This window comes from Natrix helvetica (genome assembly GCF_964273705.1).
Source record: "Natrix helvetica genome assembly, chromosome: 1".
NCBI classification, from domain to species: domain Eukaryota; kingdom Metazoa; phylum Chordata; class Lepidosauria; order Squamata; family Natricidae; genus Natrix; species Natrix helvetica.
Genome location: NC_138548.1, coordinates 258,699,886 through 258,721,452, shown reverse-complemented (window position 1 = coordinate 258,721,452; position 21,567 = coordinate 258,699,886). Strand labels below are relative to the sequence as shown.

Sequence of the window (21,567 nt, the reverse complement as noted above, 5' to 3'; positions counted from 1 at the left end):
TGAAAAAAGTGACTTATGACCAGCCCTCACACTTACAACCAGTGTAACATCCCTGAAGTCATGTGATCAATATGGAATAGAATCTTTAATGTGTCTCCCTGCTTCTAAAGGCATTTAGCATAAATTATGAAAACACCACTCCATCTAATAACATGGCATACTTGAACTGGTTACTTCACACATTATGCTGAAAATGTACAAGAATCCCAAGTGAGAAAAACGGACATGTCCTTCTATAGATGCAACAAAGCGATAGGATTAAGTGAACGGTCTTCAAAATTTAATATTGAAAGAAAAAAATGAAATTGAATCTGCTGCCTAGTGGAAACTTGCTGAGTGGAGAAACAAGCCTGTCGAATAAACTACAATGGATTCTCAATTCTCAAGATGAAGTTTGATATGTGCATGTGAGCTGTGACAAGCTTTGCATTTTTAAAATTAACCCATGTAGACAATTCCCTTTTCCAGCCACAGTAAGAATATGGGTGTTAGATCTGGGCAACGAGAGAACAGACTGCGGACACGAAGTGACTTAACAGCTCTTTATTAGTAGTAGTAGTGATCCAGCTTTTTCTGTGGCCGGAGGGTTCCCCTTTTATAGGAATCGGGTACGCCTCTCGACCAATCAGAGTGATACCTGTTTCCCGCCGTAGCGGCGGACCAGAGAGGAGACTTGCTACGATATATGTTAATATCTAACACCCCTCCCCTCTTAGACGGCACATTGTGGTTTGTTACATAGTCTCTAAGGTACGTTGGTGTTTGCCTTACGCGGGTGGAACGGCGCAGTTCGGGTTGATCGGAAGTAGTTGCAGGATCGGTTGCCTTCTCTGTTTCGCGTTCGGGAGTCTGTAGGCTTTCGTTGCTTTGGCGTTCGGGGATCTGCTGGCTTTCGTTGCGTTGGCGTTGTTCCGTTTCACGTTCGTTCTCTTGATCTGTCCTGGGCTCGCAGGTGTCGTAGTTCTCTGTGTTGGGGCTCTCTAGTGGCTGACTCTGTGTTGGCAGGTAGCTCTCGTTCTCGGTTCGTAGGTCTGAGTGTGCCAGGCGACCTCGTAGTTGATCGATGTGCCTTTTCCAGTTTCGCCCATCTTCCAGTTCCAGCAGATACGATCGTGGACCCGTGATGCCAATGACCTTTGCCGGCATCCACAATGTCCCCCCTGCATAGTTGTGGGCATATACTGAATCCCCTATGCTAAAACTCCGAATTTTGCTTGTGGAGTCTGGGGGTGCTGTGGCAGAGTAATTTGGGTGAAGACGGTCCAGGTGAGACCGTAGACGGCGGCCCATGAGTAGTTCAGCGAGGCTCCTACCCGTCGTGGTGCTGGGGGTAATGTGTTGAATTAATAGGTAATGGTCAATGCGTGTTTGCCAATCACCTGGACCCATCCTAGCGATGGCCTCTTTTGCGGATCGCACCATTCTTTCCGCCTGTCCGTTTGATGCCGGATGGAATGGCGCGACGAGGGCATGCCGAATTCCCTGACCTGCTAAGTACGTTTCGAATTGCATGGCCGTGAACTGGGGCCCGTTATCGGATACCAGGAGGTCGGGCAGGCCATGAGTGGCGAAAAGTCGCCGTAGTACCTTAATGACTGCCTCTGCCGTGGTTGAAGTCATTAGGACTACTTCTAGCCATTTGGAGTATGCATCCACAACTATAAGGAAGGTCTGACCTTGGACTGGTCCTGCAAAATCGATGTGTATTCGTGACCAGGGTGCTTTAGGCTTCTCCCATTCTGTGGCGGGAGCTTCAGGGGGCGCTGGTCTCAATTCTTGGCACGGATCGCAAGTGGCCACCCATTCCTCTATCTCTTTGTCCATGTTTGGCCACCAAACGTAACTTCTCGCTAAAGCCTTCATCCTAACGATCCCCGGATGCCCAACATGTAATGCATCTAACACATTTCTATGTAATGCATAAGGAATAACAACTCGATCCCCCCACAATAAACAACCTTGTAACACTGAGAGTTCATCCCGTTTTGACCAAAACACTTTGAATTCTGGGCCCACGTTTCCCTTCGGCCACCCCCTCCAAACCCAAGTTTGAACTTGCTTTATTATATTGTCTTTAGAGGAGAACCTTGCAAAGTCGCAGGAAGAAATCGGTCCAGAGTCCAAACAGTCAATGAGCAACACCGGTACTTCGGGAGTGGGGTCTGGCAAGAGGTCCGGTAGTGGGCAACGGCTGAGTGCGTCTGCGTGTCCTAAAGTGGAGCCCGGTCGATGAATTAACTTGTATGAGTACGCAGCCAGGAAAACAGTCCACCTGGTCATGCGTGGAGAAAGGGAGACTGGAGTGGGGCGGTTTCCCGCCAAAAGTCCCAACAGTGGTTTGTGATCTGTAATCAGTTCAAAGTCGCGGCCGTAGAGGTATTCATGGAAACGTTTTACTCCAGCTACAGCAGCTAACGCTTCCCTGTCCATCTGGCTGTAATTCCTCTCGGCCGATGAAAGAGTCCTGGAGTAGAAAGCGATGGGTGCTTCGTTTCCATTTGGCATCCTGTGGCTAAGGACTGCGCCAACTCCAAAAGGTGATGCGTCGCAGGTCAATACCAGCGGTAGCGTCTGGCTGTATTGGACTAACAGTAAGTCAGTGGTGAGCAGGCGCTTTACTGCGGCAAAAGCTGCTGCTTCGGATCGTCCCCATCTCAATGTTGCGTTCCTCTGGAGTAGTCGATGTAATGGCTCAGCAACGGTCGCCTTCTGTCTCAGAAAAACGCTGTAGAAGTTAAGTAGTCCGAGGAAGGCCTGCAACTCGGTCTGATTTCGTGGTGTGGGGTCGTCCTGGATCGCCTTAATTTTCTTTGAAGTGGGGTGTATTCCCTGACCATCGATTCTATAACCCAGGAATTCTACGCTAGGCACGTTAATTTGGCATTTTTCCTTTTTGAGGTGGAGACCCTTTTCTCTGATTCTGGCCAAAACAGTTCTGACTCTTTTTAATAATTGCTCCTCGTTTGCAGCGGATACCAAGATGTCGTCGAAATAGGGGACGACTCCCGGTATCCCTTGCAAAAGCCGTTCCATGACGCTCTGGAACAGACCTGGAGCAATGCTCACACCGAATTGCAGCCGGTTGCATTTGAATGCCCCTCTATGCGTCACTATAGTTTGGGCCTCCGCTGTGGCGCTATCTACGGGCAACTGCTGGTAAGCTTGTGCCATGTCTAATTTAGCAAATATCTTTCCTGGCCCCAACGAGTGCAATAAGTGTTGTACTACTGGCACAGGATATGCACTTTGTTGTAGCGCGACATTAATTGTGCATTTATAGTCCGCGCAGATGCGGACTGACCCATCTGGCTTGACTGGGGTCACAATGGGAGTTTCCCAGCGCGCGTGATCCACCGGCTCAAGGATTCCTTGCTCCACTAACTTATCTATCTCCTTATCTATTTTTGGGCGGAGTGCAAAAGGCACTCGTCTTGGTTTAAGTCGGATTGGCGCCACTTTGGGGTCTAAATTGAATGAGATTGGTTTACCCACATACTTACCAAGACCGGGGCTGAACACATCCTCGAACTCCTTAAAAATCTGCTCATCGCTGCTGTTCTCCACGGCGTTGATTCTGGTGACTTCTAGCCCCAAGGATTCAAACCAATCCAGTCCTAGAAGGTTCTGTAATGGTGCGCTGGCGATGGTCACGGGCAGCTGGGCTACGATGTCCTTGAAACGGATCTGGAATGTGCCTTGGCCCACGATGGGGACTCGGTTCCCCTGGTAGTCTCGTAGCAGGATGTCTGGAGCGCGTAGTTGGCTCTTTTTGAGGCTAGGGATAACCTGTTTCATGGATGCCCATGAGATGATCGTCAGGGACGATCCTGTGTCAACTTCTAGCTCGCAAGGAGAGCCCTCCAAGAGGACCGTGACTTTCAGCTTTTTAGGCCGCTTGGTGCGGACCTGGCTTATTGTGGTGAGATACGTTCGCAATTCCTCTCTCTGGGTCAACTCTATCTCAGCATCTGTATCCTGAAAATACTCTCGTTGAGCGTCTTGGTAGAACGCTCTCTCAGCTCTTTGTGTATGATCTCTCTGGGAATACGCCCTTTCAGCTCTTTGGGAGTTGTCTCTCTGGGTAAACACTTGTGGATTTCTCTCTGGGCGCCCTTTTTGATTTCGCCAAGCCCCTGGGTTGGGCTTCTGTTGGTGGTATGTAGGCGGCTGCCGTGAGGCAGGGACTTCGCTCCGGCACACTTGTGCGATGTGCCCAAGTTTGTCGCAGTGTGAACAAACAACGTTCCTGAACCGACAGGTAGACCGGGGGTGGTTTCCTCCGCAGCTTGCGCAGGGTGGCAAACGGAATCTGGATCTCCCCCCAGGCCTCACGTGACTGCTTCTCATCAGGTGACTTTCCTCAAACTCGGGATCCTCGAAGTCTGGATTTGTGTCCTCGTAGTGGACTCTGGTGTGTCTTGGCGCTGGCTGGCTTGTGTTGAATCCGCGTTGTATGGTTTCCGATGATCTTTCTGCTGATTCTGAAGCTCTTGCCTCGTTGAGTGCAATCTGCAGGCTTAAATTGGTTTTGGCCAACAGCCGTTTCTGTAGGGAAATGTCTCTCATATGAGTCGATCCAGAATTTGCTCATCCAGGTCTCTGAATCCACAATGTGTGGCTGCTTTTCATAGAGCTGCAACGTACTGGTTGATAGATTCTCCCGCCTTCTGGTTCCTCGTGTTGAATCCTTGGCGACAAACGTGGCGGGAAGGTTTTGGCGCGTAATGGGTTTGCAGCATCTGTTGCAACGCCGTCCATGTTACCGCCTGAATGGGGGTTGGTTCAGAGAGGTCCCTGGCCGTTTCGAAAACTTCTCGGCTGCAGTAGCTCAGGAATATATTTTTCTTTCGAGAGTCCGATATTACTGTGTATTCGTTTGCTTCGAGAAAACACTCGAACCTGAGCATGTATGATTCCCAATGATCAGCGATTGGGTCGAATGGAGCTGGAGGAGTGTGCATCGCCATTTTCTCTCGTTTGAATTTGCCGCGCTGCGGTGTCCTGAGATGGCTGCCGGAATTTCTGCCGAATTCCTGGGCTGGATCAAATCCGGAGATTCTGAAGTAGCGTTCTTCGTCCTATCTGTCTCTCGATCCCACCTTCGTCGCCAATGTTAGATCTGGGCAACAAGAGAACAGACTGCGGACACGAAGTGACTTAACAGCTCTTTATTAGTAGTAGTAGTGATCCAGCTTTTTCTGTGGCCGGAGGATTCCCCTTTTATAGGAATCGGGTACACCTCTCGACCAATCAGAGCGATACCTGTTTCCCGCCGTAGCGGCGGACCAGAGAGGAGACTTGCTACGATATATGTTAATATCTAACAATGGGGAAAATATTTTAGGAGTCAAAACTGACTTTTGCCATTCTTTATGTAAGAGAGTTGCAACAGGATAAAGAAACCATGTTTGCTTTCAGTTTGGGGGCCAGAGAAACACAAACACAGACACACACTCTCACACACACAATTCAACAGTTAGCCATTTATCAGATTCCAGCTGCACACTGGATAGAAATTCAAGCAGAGAACAATTCAGAGAATTATTGGTTCATACTTTTATTGAGCACAGAAGCTGGAGCCAACTTGCCATCAATGAAACTTAATAGCCATCAGTAGAGATTTTGCAGCACCAGGCTGCAGTCCAGTCAATATTGGGACATTTGCACCGACAAACTAAGTCGTGAGCACGAATATTCCAAGCTCCACAACGCATTCCACAGACACATGAAGTGGGTATAAAACCTAGGAAGGAAAAAAAAAGATAGAAAAGATGAAGGTTATACAGATCTGTGTTAATTCGGTTGAGTGTTTGGAACAATTGTGATATAAATACCAAGCTAGCAGATTCCTTCAGCAATCTAGCTTACCGTATTTTTCTGAGTATAAGACGCTCCGTAGTATAAGACACACCTAGCTTTTGGGGAGGAAAATGTGGAGCAAACAGCAAGTTTCACTTTCAGTTTAAGTGGCCTCCCAATCATCAGCTGTTTCAGGCTGCAGGGATTGCTATAGCCTAATGCAGCCTATGCTAGCCCCATTTTCTCTGTTTGCTGCAAGGAGGTAAATTGCTGGGAGGCAGAGGCCAAAGGGTGGGGGACGGTGGGTGGGGCTACATTCGGTGTATAAGACGCACTCAAATTTTCACCCTCTTTTAGAGGGGAAAAGGTGCATCTTATACTCCAAAAAAAAAACAGTAGTTTGCATTTTGCACCCATGCACACACAAGGCTGGCAGTTGTCAGAGAGGGGGTGTGATAGAGGGTTTCCCCCCCACACACACCTAATCCTCTTCTCTTAGCTCCTGATCTTCTCCCACAAGTTATTAGTTCTCACCTGATGGACAACTGGCAAAAGCACCTTGAGCTAGCACATTTTTGCAAACCAGTTGGACCTTTGGATGGACCTTTGGCTGATATGAAGACCCTGGAGAATGAAACCAGTAATTGTTATTAACAAATGCATCCTCATACAAACAGGATTCTTTATTTCTGTTTTGCAATCATTTGTCTCACTGGCTTTTGCTTTGCCCTCGTCCCCTTTCTTAAGAAAGCAGAGATATATTCTGCATATTCACTTACAGAAAACAATTGCTACCTGATCATCAACCTTACATTGTTTTATAATGGATAAGAAAACAGAAATGAAATCTGAAGGTCCTAAACAAAGAGTAGAAGTAAGATAAATATTTTTACGGTGCCTATAGGGGAGTTATGAACAAAAAGTATTGAATGTCAAGAGAAACTAGACATAACATAGAGTTCTGAGCAGAGGAGGAAACACATGAAAAACACTTCTCAGGACCTATCAAACTCTATTTTGTCGTGGGTGACATGGTTCCTTCCTATAGGCACAATTTCTTCAGCTATCATTGCTCCTCTACCCATAGAGCTTTTTTCTACTTGTGGAACTATTTTAAAGGAATAAAACCTTTTTTTAAAGTACAGTATAGGCCTCCGGGAGCCTGCTATATTTCGCTGCTCTAGTGATTAAGTCATGGAACCAAGTTATCAGAGAAAACTATCCTCCCAATTTCACCCACCAGTCTCACATGGGCAGGTAGGGAGGGCTTGTTATAAATCCTTTTTCATTAAAGAACTTTGATTGGATGGGTCAGGAAGAGAGGCATCTCTGCTGTTGTCCCCACACCACAAACCATCTTATCCCCAGAGACAAGGAAAATTCCCCATTCTCAAGGCCTTCTGGAGGAACATTAAGACCCACCCCTGCCAACCTGTCCAAGAGAGCTATGCAACCCTGGGGGTGGTTGATGGGCTAAAGGTGCTCACTCTGAGTTTTTTACTTTTAATTGTCCCGTTAAAATTAGCTTTAATCTGCTTTTTAACTTGTTTCACCTATAGCTTTTATATCATTTTACTGTTCATTCTGTGAACTGGCCAGAGACATACAAGTGTGATGAGGAGTATAGAATTTTATAAATAAAGATAGAAACCAGGAAAACTGAGAGTTTCAATCCTGCCCTAAAAGGGAAGCCAGCTGGGTGACTTTGGGCCAGTCACTCTCTCAACCAACTCAAGTCACAGGGTTGTCATTGTTGTGGGGAAAATAGGAGGAGGAAGGAATGTTAGGTATGTTTACCACCTTGTGGCATTTAAAATTATTAATAAAAGAGGAATATAAACAAATAACAAAAAAAAATTAAATACCCAGGGGAGCAATTGTTTTCTGAATCTTCGATTCAATCACTCTATCAACTTCACATGTCTGAGTATTTGCATATTTTTCAAAAAGCAACACAGTAAACAGTAGGAATATGAAGAGTTTCTTCATCTTAAGGATGCAGAACTTCCTGAAGAGAAAAAAAATGTAATCATTCCCTCTGACATGATACTTTTAGAGCCCCTTTATTTCTATATCTTTCTTCCTTTTAATGACACTATGGTTGAAATCTTAATGCTTTCACTTGTTTTTGTAATTATTATTGTATTTTAATATTCTGTTGCTATAAACCAGTCAGAAAATACTGCTCTTAGGTAGGCTACAAATATTGTAATAACACACCATGTTTAACCACTAGATTCCTAGATTAAAATGATTTCTCATGATCAATATGAATCTGTAAAAAACAACTGGACCCAAATTAAAGGAAATTAAGCAAATTAAGGAAGAAAATAGATGACGATGACTATGACTATGGGGAGGTTGCAGGTTTGAAAGTAAACAAAGAGAAAAGTAAAATTTTAGTCAAAACTTTAAGAATAAACAATAAAAAGAGTTAATGGAGGAGATAGACATTCAGATAGTGAGTATTCTGTTGCTATAAACCAGTTATATCATAAGATATAAAGATATTTTGAATGAGAAAGGGGAATTAAAAAGTAAAGAGAACTGGATAGTCAAGGGATAAATTTAGCATTGGTGGCAGCAGGTACAAATACAATCAAGATATGAAAAGATGTTAAATTATATGGTTTTTATAAAGAAGCAACAGAATTGGACCAGATTCTAACAGGACTTGATGAGAAATTAATTTAAAAAAATATACACTTACCTACTGAGTATTAGAATGGAAGCGGAGCAAGTAAAAGAAACAATGATAGTGTGGGATAAAAACTTTGGTAATTCTATAGAATTGGATTAATGGCAAAAGCTATGGGATTGAAATGATACATTAACAATGTCTCTGTGTATTTAAAAATTATATAAAATGTTCCATAGATGGCACTTTCAACCAGCAAGATTAGCCAAGATGTATAAAGATATGTCAGCTAAATGCTGGAAGTCTAATCAGATTCCAGGCTCTTACTACCACATATGGTGGATATGCCCGAAAGCAAAAACATATTGGGCAAAAATACATACTTGGATAGAAAAAATGACAAAGGCACATGTGGATTTAAAACCAGAAATATTTTTGTTTGGTATCATACTAGAAAAATATAATAAAGGGACTATGTATTTAATATTATATGTGTTAATAGCGACCAGAATTATATTTGCACAACAATGGAAAGGTGTGGAGATCCACAAAGATGAAAAGATAGTTAAAAAAAATACTAGAATGTGCAGAAAAGGATAGATTACATAATACTTGAAATTAAAGAGAAGGAAGATATGGAATATTTTGAAACATGGGATTTGTTTTATCTATGATTAAGTAACAGAAACAGAAGCTAGAATATTTAAAATGATAAGCAAAGGATTAATTTTAGCATGAGGGTTTATTATGACATGTTTAGTATCAATATGATATAGTATTAACAATTAAGTATTAATATTATGTGGAGAAAATTCTGTTATTATATGATCCCTACTAATGAACATTATTATTATTGTTGTTCCTTTTATTCATTTAACATGAAACTGAATCAACTGAACATTTCAAGATGTGTCACAAATATCATTGACTGGCTCTGATGGTTGATACGTATTGCTGCCAGCATCCTAGGTATCGACCAAGTATCTTCTTCAGATGTATATTGTTCCAAGTAGCATCTTAAGAAGATATTTGGTCGATACCTAGTATTTTAGGTAATACTAATTAAATTGTTGTTGTTTTTATTCTTGCTCAAATCAACTGTAACCAGACAACACACTGTTTATATAGACATTGAAATTGTGGCTCGTTCTTTATATAGTAAAAAATAAAAATAAAAATTTGGAAAAAAAAGAATCTGTAGCAAAGTCCAAATAACCCATGACAGGTAGTTCAGTTCTTAAGTCAACGGTTCTACTGAGTTTTTAACTGGCAATAACAGCATTTCATCCATTGATTTAATCAAGTTAATCTTCTATGAAGAAATGTCAAATCAACAAAGAAGCAATCTGTAACATGACAATGCAATGAGAAGCCCCTTGGTGGAGTCTCTGATTAACAGACAGGACTGTAGGTGCTCTATAGCCTTAGAGTAGCCTCCTGTTCTTATCCCCTCCTTCCTTTGCCAAAAGAAGACCAAACTTACCTTTAACAACAAGGAGTTTTCCCCCCAAATGTCCTATGTTCCAAACAAATTACTCACCTATAAATACCATAGAGTTGCCCACTCATTTTCACTTGATTGGCCTAAATGTTGGCCTCAAGTATGGGTTCCCTCCTCCCCATTCCTTTTTTACATACCTTTCCTGTCTGCAGCAGGAAGATTATTTTTAATTTTTTTCAGGAACTTGGGTGATGTCCTGGTTTAGACATATTGAGCCACAGATAGTAGCGAAGTAGCGAAAGTCCTGGATGGTGAAAGCCTCCAGGATGCTGATTAGCAGATGGGTCCAGACAGTGATTGATATCACTGTCTGGACCCACATGCAGCAGACATTCCTGGACTCCCGCATTGGTGCTGCGACCAGATGACAAAGGGTCCTCATGGGCTGCTTGCTACGGGTTGCACCTGCAATTGAGTGTGAATTCGGTGCATAGGTTTTCGGGCTGCAGCTAATTGCCAAGAGAAGCAGCCCTTTCACAAGCAATCATTGTCCTAAATGTTTCAAGAATGGGTTCCCTCCTCTCTTCCTTTCATACCTGACATATCATTCTTGTCTGCAACACGAATATCATGTTTTATTTTTCTCAGAAACTTGGAATGAATTTTCCTCTTTCTCACTTAAGTTTGAATAGTTCTCTTTAGTTTAGCTTAGTTTTGTTTGACTTCTTTCTTTTGTATTTTAATCTTTTAAAGTAAAGAAGGGGTGGGTTAGATGGAGAGGGACACAGAATTAAAAGAGGGTATTGTTATTTGTTATGAGTGCCTTGGAAAGCCTTATGATTAGTGGTTTTACCCAGGAACTGTCAGAGGTTCAAATCATTGGCTTAAATGTTTTAAGAGTGGGTTACCACCTCCTTTATTTAATGAATTTTACTATGGATGATGTATTTGCTGTGTGGACTATACACCGCCCCGAGTCCCTTTTGGGAGAGGGGGCGGTCTAGAAGTGCGAAGAAATAAATAATAATAATAATACTTGACATATCATTCTTGTCTGTGACAGGAATATCATGTTTCATTTTTCTCAGGAACTTGGAATGAATTTTCTTCTTTCTCACTTAAGTTTGAGTAGTTCTCTTTAGTTTAGCTTAGTTTTCGTTTGACTTCTTTCTTTTGTATTTTAATCTTTTAAAGTAAAGAAGGGGTGGGTTAGATGGAGAGGGTATTGTTACTTGTTATGAGTGCCTTGGAAAGCCTTATGATTAGTGGTTTTACCCAGGAACTGTCGGCAATGTTCCCTCTAATTTTTTTTCAGTGTGAGCAGAAAAGTATAGTGTTTGAGCGGCACATTTTTATGCCTGAGCAGCACCTGAATTTTTTTCACAGGTGTCACCTAAGACAACAACAAAATCAGTATTATTTGAAACTCAGTTATGTTTTTTTCAAGGTACCCACTTAATTAAAAGTGTTATATAGTATCACTTAACAACGCTCTTGCTTAGCAACCAAAATGTTGGGTCAGAAACTCTGGCATTTGAAGCACGCAAGTCTTAAAGCTGTCAAGTTACAAGACCCTTGCACCCCTAACCCTTTAGGAAAAAAACCCAGGGGTCTTCAAACCTGACAGCTTGAAGACTTGTGGACTTCAACTCCCAGAATTCCTCCTCCAGTCATGTTGGCTCAGGAACTCTGGCATTGAAGCATACAAGTCTTAAAGCTGTCAGGCTGCAAGACCCTTGCACCCCTAACCCTTTAGAAAAAAAAACCAGGGTCTTCAAACCTGACAGCTTGAAGACTTGTGGACTTCAACTCCCAGAATTCCTCCTCCAGTCATGTTGTGGCGACGTCATCTGCATGGATCTGCTCCATCTTCGGTTTTTTTCACAGGGGGCAGGGCTGCCGCTGAAGAAGCCGACGAGCCCCTGCCACCACCAGAATAGCAGCTGCCTCCTCCTCCTCCTCCTCCTCCTCCTCCTCCATCTCCTCCTCCTCCTCCAACAGCACCACCACATTTGGAGTGAAGCCGCCAAAGCTCCTACTGGAGCCCCTGCCCGTGGCAGCGGTGGCGGCGCATCCCCCTCTGTTCGGAGCACCTGAGCTGGGCACCGTGTTACCCCAGCTGCCTTCTCCTCCGCCGCCGTGCTTTTGAGAAGCCATGAGGCCTTTTTCCCCTGCTCCCGCCCCCTCCGCCGCCTTCCTACTGGCTCCCGCGGCCTCATGGCTTCTCAAAAGCACAGCAGAGGAGGAGGGGGCAGCAGGGGTAACACGGGGCTCAGCTCAGGTGCTCCGAACAGAGGGGGAGGCGTCGCTGCCATGGGCGGGGCGCCGTCAGGAACTTTGGTGGCTTCACCTCGGCCGCAGCGTCGGGCAGCAAAAGTGGTGGTGCTGTTAGAGGAGGAGGAGGCGGCAGCAGATATTCCGGTAGCGGCAGGGGCTTTGGGAATTTACTTTAGCCCCAGCGCCGGGCGCAAACAGCTAGGATTGGCCGCCCACAAAGGACCTCCCCGGGCTTGCTTTCCTGAACTAGCGTCAGTCACCCCGTGCTCACCAAAACAAGTCCGGGGAGGTCCTTTGCGGGTGGCCAGTTCTAGCCATCTGCGAAGGACCTCCCCAGCCTCTGGCGCCTGTGACAGCAGAAAGCACTGCGCGGCAGTTGGAAACTGCTGCGCTGTGTTTTCTTGCCACCTGCGCGGCCGTGCAGCCGCGCACCTTAGAGGGAACAGTGACTGTCGGAGGTTCAAATCATTTCTTTCGCTACTTCCTGATCTGTGGCTCAATATGTCTAAACCAGGACATCACCCACGTTCCTGAGAAAAATTAAAAATAATCTTCCTGCTGCAGACAAGAAAGGTATGTAAAAAAGGAATGGGGAGGAGGGAACCCATACTTGAAACATTTAGGCCAATCAGGTGAAAATGAGTGGGCAACTCTATGGTATTTATAGGTAAGTAATTTGTTTGAAACATAGAACATTTTGGGGAAATCTCCCTGTTGTTAAAGGTAAGTTTGGTCTTCTTTTGGCAAAGGAAGGAGGGGATAAGAACAGGAGGCTACTGTAAGGCTATAGAGCACCTACAGTCCTGTATGTTAATCAGAGACTCCATCTAACAGAACACCAAAGGGCTTCTCATTGCATTGTCATGTTACAGATTGCTTCTTTGTTGATTTGACTTTTCTTCATAGAAGATTAACTTGAGTAAATAAATGGATGAAATGCTATTATTGCCAGTTAAAAACTCAGTAGAACCATTGACTTAAGAACTGAACTACCTGTCATGGGTTATTTGGACTTTGCTACATATTCTTTTTTTTCCAAATTTTTATTTTTTACTATATAAAGAACGAGCCACAATTTCAATGTCTATATAAACAGTGTGTTATCTGGTTACAGTTGATTTGAGCAAGAATAAAAACAACAACAACAATTTAATTAGTATTACCTAAAATACTAGGTATCGACCAAATATCTTCTTAAGATGCTACTTGGAACAATATACATCTGAAGAAGATACTTGGTCGATACCTAGGATGCTGGCAGCAACACGTATCAACCATCAGAGCCAGTCAATGATATTTGTGACGCATCTTGAAATGTTCAGTTGATTCAGTTTCATGTTAAATGAATAAGAGGAACAACAATAATAATAATGTTCATTAGTAGGGATCATATAATAACAGAATTTTCTCCACATAATATTAATACTTAATTGTTAATACTATATCATATTGACACTAAACATGTCATAATAAACCCTCATGCTAAAATTAATCCTTTGCTTATCATTTTAAATATTCTAGCTTCTGTTTCTGTTACTTAATCATAGATAAAACAAATCCCATGTTTCAAAATATTCCGTATCTTCCTTCTTTTTAATTTCAAGTATTATGTAATCTATCCTTTTCTGCACATTCTAGTATTTTTTTTTAAACTATCTTCTCATCTCTGTGGATCTCCACACCTTTCCATTGTTGTGCAAATATAATTCTGGTCGCTATTAACACATATAATATTAAATACATAGTCCCTTTATTATATTTTTCTAGTATGATACCGAACAGAAATATTTCTGGTTTTAAATCCACATGTGTCTTTGTCAGTTTTTTCTATCCAAGTATGTATTTTTGTCCAATATGTTTTTGCTTTCGGGCACATCCACCGCATGTGATAGTACAAGCCCAGAGTCTGATTACACTTCCAACATTTAGCTGACATATCTTTATACATCTTGGCTAATCTTGCTGGTTTAAAGCGCCATCTATGGAACGTTTTGTATAATGTTTCTTTCTACTGTATGTACTGTATCAATGGCTCTATCGTAGAGAGCCAGACTGGTATTTTCAAATAGTGTTTTTCCTTAATTTATTCCCATACTGAAAACAGAGCATTTCTAATGTAATGCCATTGAAAATAAGTGTGTATTTTATTTTTCGCATACCATTGAAAGGCTTGCCACTCGAGTTGCAAATCATAACCCTCCAAAGTTAATAAATATCTAAGTCCCAAGGTTATCCATTCTTTTAGCCACATAAGTGCACATGCCTGGTAACATAACTCCCAATCTGGCAGCCCAAAGCCTCCTCTATTCTTAGAGTTTTGTAACAGGTTCAAACTTATTCTTGCTTTTTTACCTTGCCAAATAAATTTTGTTACTAATCTGCTTAATTCCTCGAAGTATTTCTTTTCCAGCTTTACTGGAATTGTTTGGAACAGGTATAATAATCTTGGTAGAGTATTCATTTGAATGGTAGCTATTCTTCCTAGTAGTGATAGTTGCAAGTTTTTTCCACTTTCTCAAATCAAGTTTAATTTGCTGTATCAATTTAATGTAATTATCTTCTTTTATAGTTACTCATCTTGCTGATAGATGAATGCCCAAATGTTTTACTTTCTTCACTACCTGAATGTCTATCTCCTCATTAACTCTTTTTATTGTTTATTTTTAAAGTTTTTGACTAAAATTTTAGTTTTCTCTTTGTTTACTTTCAATCCTGCAACCTCCCCAGAGTCATTTATTTTTTTTCATTAATTTGGGTCCAGTTGTATGTTTACAGATTCATATTGATCATGACCAGAGAAATCATTTTAATTTTTTTTCTAGGAATCTAGTGGTTAAACATGGTGTGTTATTACAATATTTGTAGCCTACCTAAGAGCAGTATTTTCTGACTGGTTTATAGCAACAGAATATTAAAATACAATAATAATTACAAAAACAAGTGAAAGCATTAAGATTTCAACCATAGTGTCATTAAAAGGAAGAAAGATATAGAAATAAAGGGGCTCTAAAAGTATCATGTCAGAGGGAATGATTACATTTTTTTTCTCTTCAGGAAGTTCTGCATCCTTAAGATGAAGAAACTCTTCATATTCCTACTGTTTACTGTGTTGCTTTTTGAAAAATATGCAAATACTCAGACATGTGAAGTTGATAGAGTGATTGAATCGAAGATTCAGAAAACAATTGCTCCCCTGGGTATTTAATTTTTTTTGTTATTTGTTTATATTCCTCTTTTATTAATAATTTTAAATACTACAAGGTGGTAAACACATGTAATACTCCTTCCTCCTCCTATTTTCCCCACAACAATGACAACCCTGTGACTTGAGTTGGTTGAGAGAGTGACTGGCCCAAAGTCACCCAGCTGGCTTCCCTTTTAGGGCAGGATTGAAACTCTCAGTTTTCCTGGTTTCTATCTTTATTTATAAAATTCTATACTCCTCATCACACTTGTATGTCTCTGGCCAGTTCACAGAATGAACAGTAAAATGATATAAAAGCTATAGGTGAAACAAGTTAAAAAGCAGATTAAAGCTAATTTTAACGGGACAATTAAAAGTAAAAAACTCAGAGTGAGCACCTTTAGCCCATCAACCACCCCCAGGGTTGCATAGCTCTCTTGGACAGGTTGGCAGGGGTGGGTCTTAATGTTCTTCCAGAAGGCCTTGAGAATGGGGAATTTTCCTTGTCTCTGGGGATAAGATGGTTTGTGGTGTGGGGACAACAGCAGAGATGCCTCTCTTCCTGACCCATCCAATCAAAGTTCTTTAATGAAAAAGGATTTATAACAAGCCCTCCCTACCTGCCCATGTGAGACTGGTGGGTGAAATTGGGAGGATAGTTTTCTCTGATAACTTGGTTCCATGACTTAAACACTAGAGCAGCGAAATATAGCAGGCTCCCGGAGGCCTATACTGTACTTTAAAAAAAGGTTTTATTCCTTTAAAATAGTTCCACAAGTAGAAAAAAGCTCTATGGGTAGAGGAGCAATGATAGCTGAAGAAATTGTGCCTATAGGAAGGAACCATGTCACCCACGACAAAATAGAGTTTGATAGGTCCTGAGAAGTGTTTTTCATGTGTTTCCTCCTCTGCTCAGAACTCTATGTTATGTCTAGTTTCTCTTGACATTCAATAGTTTTTGTTCATAACTCCCCTATAGGCACCGTAAAAATATTTATCTTACTTCTACTCTTTGTTTAGGACCTTCAGATTTCATTTCTGTTTTCTTATCCATTATAAAACAATGTAAGGTTGATGATCAGGTAGCAATTGTTTTCTGTAAGTGAATATGCAGAATATATCTCTGCTTTCTTAAGAAAGGGGACGAGGGCAAAGCAAAAGCCAGTGAGACAAATGATTGCAAAACAGAAATAAAGAATCTTGTCTGAGTAGGGATGCATGTGCTAATAATAACTACTTGTTTCATTTCCCAGTGTCTTCATATCTGTCAAAGGTCCAAATGGTTTGCCAAGATATGAAAACTCAAGGTGCTTATGCCTTTTGTCCATCAGGTGAGAATTAATAACTTGTGGGAGAAGATTAGGAGCTAATAGAAGCAGGGACGTGCGGTCAGGGGAGGCAGGGGAGGCAGAGCCTCACCTCTCTTCATGAAATAATAGTATATTATATTATATTATATTATATTATATTATATTATATCATATCATATATATATATATATATATATATATATATATATATATATATATATATATATATATATATATATATATATATATATATATATATATATATATATATATATATATATATATATATATTTGTATGTATTTGTGTTACAACCCCTGGTATGACTAAGTCTCCCTTTATTTGTTTATCAGTACAATTACTATATATATAATATTATAATATTATATACATCCGTCCAGCCACGCTCGGGAGCTGCGGAGGCAGAAATGTTGTCGGCGCTCCCGGATGACGAAGGCACGAAAGCGACGCCGACAACATTTCTGCCTCCGCCCTCCGCAGCTCCCAGGCGCGCCCGGATGGAGGTAGCCAGAATGGCGCCGAGGCAGTTGGGTGGGCGAGCAACTGAGGATCAGGCTGCCTCGCTCGCTCTTTCGTCCGCCCGGACCGCCTCGGCATCGCTGTGGCTACATCTGTCCGGCCGCGCCCGGGAGCTGCGGAGGCAGAAATGTTGTCGGCGCTCCCGGATAACGAAGGCACGAAAGCGACGCCGACAACATTTCTGCCTCCGCCCTCCGCAGCTCCCAGGCGCGCCCGGATGGAGGTAGCCAGAATGGCGCCGAGGCAGTTGGGTGGGCGAGCAACTGAGGATCAGGCTGCCTCGCTCGCTCTTTCGTCCGCCCGGACCGCCTCGGCATCGCTGTGGCTACATCTGTCCGGCCGCGCCCGGGAGCTGCGGAGGCAGAAATGTTGTCGGCGCTCCCGGATGACGAAGGCACGAAAGCGACGCCGACAACATTTCTGCCTCCGTAGCTCCCGGGCGCGGCCGGATGGAGGTAGCCAGAATGGCGCTGAGGCAGTTGGGTGGGCGAGCAACTGAGGATCAGGCTGCCTTGCTTGCTCTTTCGTCCGCCCGGACCGCCTCGGCATCGTTGTGGCTACATCTGTCCGGCCGCGCCAGGGAGCTGCGGAGGCAGAAATGTTGTCGGCGCTGCCGGATGACGAAGGCACGAAATATGCAGTTGCGAGGAGCACGCAAAGTCCAGCAGAGGCAGGAAGGTTCTCGTCGTTCCCCAGTCGCTTTCGAGCACTGCGGAGCGAGAGCCGGCGGAGCACACTCCGGAAGGTGGGGAATGGGATCACGTGTGCTGGAGGCTGAGGCAGCCTGAGCCTCCAGCACACGTGGTCCCATTCCCCACCTTCCTGATGACGTCACCAGCCTCACCAGCCATAAACCTCACCGCACGTCACTGAAGATAAGAGGATTAGTTGGGGAGAAAAAATCCTCTATCAAACCCCTTTCTCTGACATCTGCCAGCCTTGTGTATGCATGGGTGCAAAATGGAAACTAAGCTAGACTGCTGAAGAAATCTACTTAGCTTGGAATTTATATCACAATTGTTCCAAATACTCAACTGAAGTAACACAGATCTGTATAATCTTCATATTATCTATCTTTTTTTTTCTTTTCCTTTTTCTGTCCTAGGTTTTATACCCACTTCATGTGCCTGTGGAATGGCTTGTTGATCTTGGAATATTGTCCACAACACAGGTTGTCGCTGCCAATGTGCCAATATGGACTGGACTTCAGTCCGGTGCTGCAAATTGTCTTAACGGGTGGCTCCAAAGCTACTTCGATGGCAAGTTGGCTCCAGTTTTTGTGCTCAATAAAAGTATGAACCAATAATTCTCTGAATTGTTCTCTACTTGAATTTCTATCCAGTGTGCAGCTGGAATCTGATAAATGGCTAACTGTTGAATTGTGTGTGTGTGAGTGTGTGTTTGTGTTTCTCTGGCCCCCAAACTGAAAGCAAACATGGTTTCTTTATCCTGTTGCAACTCTCTTACATAAAGAATGGCAAAAGTCAGTTTTGGCTCTTAAAATATTTCCCCCATATTCTTACTGTGGCTGGAAAAGGGAATTGTCTACATGGGTTAATTTCAAAAATGCAAAGCTGTGTCACAGCTCACATGTACATATCAAACTTCATCTTGAGAATTGAGAATCCATTTTAGTTTCTTTGACAGGCTTGTTTCTCCACTCAGTAAGTTTCCACTAGGCAGCAGATTCAATTTCATTTTTTTTTCTTTCAATATTAAATTTTGAAGACCGTTCACTTAATCCTATCACTTTGTTATGTTTACAGAAGGACATGTCAGTATTTCAGCATAATGTGTGAAGTTCCCAGTTCAAGTACAAAACACTACCTGAGAGAAATATGCCATGTTATTAGGTGGAGTGGTATTTTCATAATTTGTGCTAAATGCCTTTAGAAGCAGGTAGAAACATTAAAGATCCTATTCCCTTTTGATTATATGACTGCAGGGATGCTGCACTGGTTGTAAGGGCTGGTCATAAGTCACTTTTATCAGCACTATCATAACTTTGAATGGTTGTTAAATTATTGGACTTGGATTGTGCTGCTACAATTGCCATGGTGCCTGTTTGACTCTGCCCCTCAGAACTATCATTGTGGAATGTTGACAAAGCCAACAAGATACAAGCACAAATAAACAATACACCTTTCTTTCATTAGCAATATATTAATCTTATGCTCTATGTGGATTCTTAAATTTCCATGTACAAACATCAAACTATTTCTATGTGGGGGTTAACAGATTATGCAGAATACAGAAGAGCCGAGAGAGAGAGAGAGAGAGAGAGAGAGAGAGAGAGAGAGAGAGAGAGAAACAGACAGACAGACAAACAGTGATATAAGAACAAAAGGAAAGGAAACATAGCCAGATGTTTACTTTTGGTTACAACCCCATTAACTCAATACAATACAATACAATAGTAGAGTTGGAAGGGACCTTGGAGGTCTTCTAGTCCAACCCCCTGCCTAGGCAGGAAACCCTATACCGTTTCAGACAAATAGCTATCCAACATCTTCTTAAAGACTTCCAGTGTTGGGGCATTCACAACTTCTGGAGGCAAGCTGTTCCACTGATTAATTGTTCTCACTGTCAGGAAATTTCTCCTCAGTTCTAAGTTGCTTCTCTCCTTGATTAGTTTCCACCCATTGCTTCTTGTTCTACCCTCAGGTGCTTTGGAGAATAGTTTGACTCCCTCTTCTTTGTGGCAACCTCTGAGATATTGGAATAATGCTATCATGTCTCCCCTAGTCCTTCTTTCTCTTAAGCTAAACATACCCAGTTCCTGCAACCGTTCTTCATATGTTTTAGTCTCCAGTCCCCTAATCATCTTTGTTGCTCTTCTCTGCACTCTTTCTAGAGTCTCCACATCTTTTTTACATCATGGCGACCAGAACTGAATGCAGTATTCCAAGTGTGGCCTTACCAAGGCATTATAAAGTGGTATTAACACTTCACGTGATCTTGATTCTATCCCTCTGTTGATGCAGCCTAGAACTGTGTTGGTTTTTTTGGCAGCTGCTGCACACTGCTGGCTCATATTTAAATGGTTGTCCACTAGGACTCCAGCCTTTTCACATTCGTCTACTCTTGCAAACATGGCCATATGATCAGCATTTAGGAGCTTGGAAACTGGCATACAATTATGATGATTGCCACATGCTGATATCCTGGGATTGTCATTTGTGACCAGCAAAATCAGTGGGGAAACCATAACTCCACAAAAATTGTGTGATTCACTTAACAACCACCTCCCTTTCAGCAAAAATAGCAATAAAAATAGCACTTAGACTTATATACCATTTTACAGTGCTTTCCAGCCCTCTCTAAGCAGTTTGCAGAGTCAGCATATGGGAGGATGGAAGGCTGAGTCAACCTTGAGCTTGGTGGGATTTGAACTGCCAAATTGCAGGCAGCCGGCAGGTGGCAGAAGTAGCCTGCAGTACTGCATTCTAACCACTGCGCCACTAAAGCTCTTTTTTGTGTCATCAGCTGAGAACTATTTTATTTCCATTCCTTCATTCAGTATATATATAAGGATCTGCCAAACAGCTTGCCCCTCTGATCCCTGGAAACTCGAGGATTAAAAAATATTTTTTAGAAAAATTAGGGATTACAAAAGAAAGAAATGAAATATGAAAAAAATAAACATGCTTCCTAAATATAAATCCCCCCCCCCCCGTAAAGGTAGGCTGCAATTGTATTTAATTTTGTTTTTGTTTTAAGATGTTACCTCAGGATTTGGGCTGAATTACTTTGCGATGAATGGCTGCTGAATTTTGGGGATATTTTTGTCATTATTGCAACCTACATTGATTATGCTCTTAACTGGTTTATTGTATTTCACTTTGCGATTAAAAGCAGTATGAAAGGTATTTAGACTAAACAGAGATGCTCATGTATGCCTCTATGCAGCTCTTTAAAGCAGCTGCATCTTTTCCCAGGATCATGCAGCTATTCTCCGCAGGCGTAGTTGGACTCTAGGAAATCACACGTTTGGGTTGAGAAGTGTAGACAGTTGCTGTGTGTATTTTCTGATAAGAACCATCTTTTTGCCTATGGATCTAAAACATTGCATCACCCTAACAGAAAATATTTTGAGGAAATGAAGAATAGTGATATAACGGTCCCGAATCCTTTCCTTTTTTTCTAAAATAATGTACTGTGTTGAAGAGTTTTTGTTTTCCCTAAATTTGTTCACAGTTTCAAAAAAGTACAAAACAAAAAGAGGCAAAGGGGAGAGCGGCAAAACGTTATTTTCCACTTTTTTCTGTTTGGCAATTCTTATATATCACTGAATGGAAATAAAGTACTTCTCAGCTGATGACCACAATTTTAGCTGCTAAGCAAGGTAGCTGTTAGGTGAGTCAGGGCCAATTTTATGAC

The 21,567-nt window shown here is 42.3% G+C and overlaps 1 long non-coding RNA gene across 1 annotated transcript; it reads right to left on the bottom strand.

Moving 5' to 3' along the window:
* Positions 1-5,532: 5,532 nt before the first annotated feature.
* Positions 5,533-9,970, bottom strand: LOC309384569. The gene is made up of 4 exons (XR_014174078.1): positions 9,921-9,970; positions 7,665-7,807; positions 6,334-6,423; positions 5,533-5,743 (listed from the first exon to the last, which is right to left on the bottom strand). It is a non-coding gene; the product is annotated as an uncharacterized lncRNA (long non-coding RNA).
* Between the last annotated feature and the right edge of the window lie 11,597 nt (positions 9,971-21,567).